The sequence below is a fragment of the Propithecus coquereli genome, unplaced genomic scaffold, assembly GCF_000956105.1.
Source record: "Propithecus coquereli isolate 6110/MARCELLA unplaced genomic scaffold, Pcoq_1.0 Scaffold192, whole genome shotgun sequence".
Taxonomy (NCBI): domain Eukaryota; kingdom Metazoa; phylum Chordata; class Mammalia; order Primates; family Indriidae; genus Propithecus; species Propithecus coquereli.
In genome coordinates, this window is record NW_012144079.1 from 787,535 (window position 1) to 791,351 (window position 3,817).

Below are 3,817 nucleotides of genomic sequence, written 5' to 3' on the forward strand. Positions count from 1 at the left end.
TGTTGGCTGTGGGTTTGTCATATATGGCTTGTATCATTTTTAGGTAAGCCCCGTCTATGCCTATTTTGTTAAGCATTCTTATCATAAAGGGGTGTTGAATTTTGTCAAATGCTTTCTCTGCATCTATTGAGAGAATATTATGGTTTTTGTTTTTGCTTCTGTTTATGTGGTGAATTACATTTATAGATTTGCATATGTTGAACCATCCCTGCATCTCTGGGATGAAGCCCACTTAGTCATGATGGATTATTTTCTTACCCTAGGCTCAACCAGGAAGAAATAGAATTCCTGAACAGACCAGTATCAAGTATTGAAATTGAAGCAGCAATAAAAAACATTCCTAAAAAGAGAAGTCCTGGACCAGATGGTTTCACACTCTAATTTTACCACACCTGCAAAGAACTGATGCCTACCCTGCAGAAACTATTCCACAACAGCGAGAAGGATGGAATCCTCCCCAATACATATTATGAAGCCAACATAACCCTGATACCAAAACCAGGAAAGGACACAACAAAAAAGGAAAACTACAGACCAATATTCCTTATGAATATAGATGCAAAAATTCTCAACGAAGTAAATCTTTATTACTTAATATTAGGCAACCATTTCTAGATATAACATCAGAAGTATAAGCAACATCAAAATTAAAAACCTTCATGCCTCAAAGAACATCATCAATAAAGTAAAAAGAATCCCACAAAATATAAGAAAATATTTGCAAATTATATATCTGATAAGGAACTTCAATCCAGAATATACAAAGACACTTATAATTCAACAATACAGAGACAAATGCTGCAATTAAAATAATGAGCAAAGGATATGGATAGATAATCTTCCAAAGAGTATATTCAAATAGCCAATAAAAACAGCAAAAGACGCTCAATATCGTTTTTCACATCAAAATGCAAATAAAAACCCCACTGACATGTCACTTCACACCTACTAGAATGGTTAAAAATAAAAAGGCAGACAATAATGAGTGTTGGTAGAAAAATTGGAACCCTTATACACTGTTGGTGGGAATGCGAATCTGCGCAGCAACTTTAGAAAATAGTTTGGCAGCTCCTCAAAATGTTGAACATAAAATTACCATATGACCAGCTATTCCACTTCTAGGTATACACCCCCCAAAAAATAAAAACATATATCCACACAAAAACTTGTAAACAAATGTTCATAGCAGCACTACGCATTGTAGTCAGCGTTGAAACAAATCAAATATCCACCAATTGATAATAGAACATTACCACCAGCTGTGTACCAGCATTTTCCTTTCTCCATATCCTCACCAGCATCTGTTATTTTTTGTATTTTGGATAACAGATATTTTAGCTGGGGTGAGATGATATCTCATAGTAGTTTTGACTTACATTTCCCTGATGTTTAGTAATGTAGAAAATTTTTATATGCCTGTTGGTCATTTGTATGTCTTCTTTTGGGAAATGTCTATTCAGATCATTTGTCCCCTTTTTAACTGGATTATTTGTTTTTTGGCTGTTCAGTCATTTTATTTCTTTGTATATTCTGGTTATTAATCCCTTGTCAGATGGATAGTTTGCAGTATTTTCTCCCATTTTATAGGTCGTTTCTTCACTATATTGATCATTTCCTTTGCTGTGCAAAGTTTTTTAGCTTCATGTAATCCTATTTACGTATTTTTGCTTTTATTGTCTGTGCTTTTGAAGTCTTACCCAAAGAATCTTTGCCTGACCAATGTTCTGAAGTGTTTTCCAGTGATTTCTTCTGGTAGTTTCATAGTTTTGGCTATTACACATAAGTCTTTAATCCATTTTCAGTTAATCTTTTTATATGGTGAGACATAGGGGTCTAGTTCCACTCTTCTGCCTATAGATATCCATTTTTCTTAGCACCGTTTATTGAAAAGACTATCCTTTTTCCTAATGTATGTTCTTGGTCCTTTGTCAAAAATAGGTTGGCTGCAAATGTATGAATTTATTTCTGGGTTCTCTATTCTGTTCCATTGTTCTATGTGTCTGTTTTTAGGCCAGTACCATGCTATTTTGATTCCTATAGCTTTGAAGTATATTTTGAAGACAGGTAGTGCAATGTTTCCAGCCTTATTCTTTTTGATCAGGATTGCTTTGACTGTTCAGGGTCTTCTGTGATTCCATATAAATTTTAAGATTATTTTTTCTATTTCTCTTAAGATTATTACTGGTATTTTGAGAGGGATTGCATTGCATCTATAGATCACTTTTTGTCATATGGTCATTGTCACAATATTAATTCTTCCAATCCATGAACACGAAATGTCTTTCTATTTTTTCATCACCGCTTCAATTTCTTCCATCAATGTTTAATAGTTTTCCTTGTAGAGATCTAGTGCCTCCACACTTGAATTTACTCCTAGGTATTTTTTTTTTTTTTTGTAGCTATTGTAAGTGGGATTTCTTTCTTGATATCATTTTCCACTAATTTGTTGTTGGTGTGTAAAAACAATATTAATTTTTGTACGTTAATTTTATATCCTGCAATTTTACTAAATTTATCAGTTTTAAGTTTTGGTGGAGCTTTTAGGATTTTTTGTACATAAGATCACGTCATCTGTAAACAGAGACCGTATGACTTTCCCCTTATCAATTTGTAGCCTTTTATTTATTCATTTTGCCTAATAGGTCTGGCTAGGACTTCCAGTACTATATTCTTCAAGAGTGGTGAGCACCCTTGTCTTCTTTCAGGTCTTAGACAAAAAGCTTTCAGCTTTTCCCCATTCAATATAATGTTAGCTGTGAATTTGTCATATATGACCTTTATTGTGTTAATTGTGTTCTTTCTATACCTAATTTGTTGAGGGTTTGTATCAGGAAAGAATGTTGAACTTTATCAAATGTTTTTTCTGCATCTATTGAGATGATCAGTAGTTTTAGATGATCAATGAGAGACATAAATTTTTGTCCTTCATTCTGTTGATGTGATGTATCATGTTTATTGATTTGCATATGTTAAACCATTCTTGCATCTTGTGATAAAGCTCACTTGATCATAACAAATAATCTTTTTAATGTGCTGCTGGATTCAGTTTGCTAGCATTTGATTGAGGATTTTTGCAACTATATTCATTGAGGATATTGGCCTTTAGTGTTTTGCTGTTCTTGTTGTTGTTATTGCTGTATCCTTGTCTGGTTTTGGTATCAGAGTAATGCTGGGCTCATTGGAAGAATTCCCCCTTCTACAATTTTCTGAAAGAGTTTTAGGAGAATTAGCATTAATTCACCTTTAATATTTGGTATAATTCAGCAGTGAATCCATCAGGTCCTGGGCTTTTCTTTGATGGGAGACTTTTTATTACTGATTTAATCTTATCTTTAGAAATTGGTCTTTTCAGATTTCTATTTCTTTTTGGTTCAAACTTGGGTAAGTTGTGAGCCCACGAATTTGTCCACTTCTACATTTTCTAATTTGTTATCATATTGTTATTCATAATAGTCTCTACTAACTGTATTTGTGTGTTATCAGTTGTAATGTTTCCTTTTTCATGTCAGATTTTATTTATTTGGGTCTTTTCTCTTTTTTTCTTGGTTAGTCTGGTTAATGGTTTGTCAATTGTATTTATCTTTTCATAAAACCAACTTTCCATTTTATTGATCTTTTATATTTTTTTAGTCTCAATTTTATTTATTTTTGCTCTGATCTGTATTATTTCTTTCCTTCTACTAATTTTGGATCTGGTTTGTTCTTGGTTTTTCAGTTCCTTGACAGACATTGTTAAGTTGTTTATTTGAAATCTTTCTACTTTTTTGATGTAAGCATTTATTGCTATAAACTTCCTCTTACTGCCGCTTTTGTGATA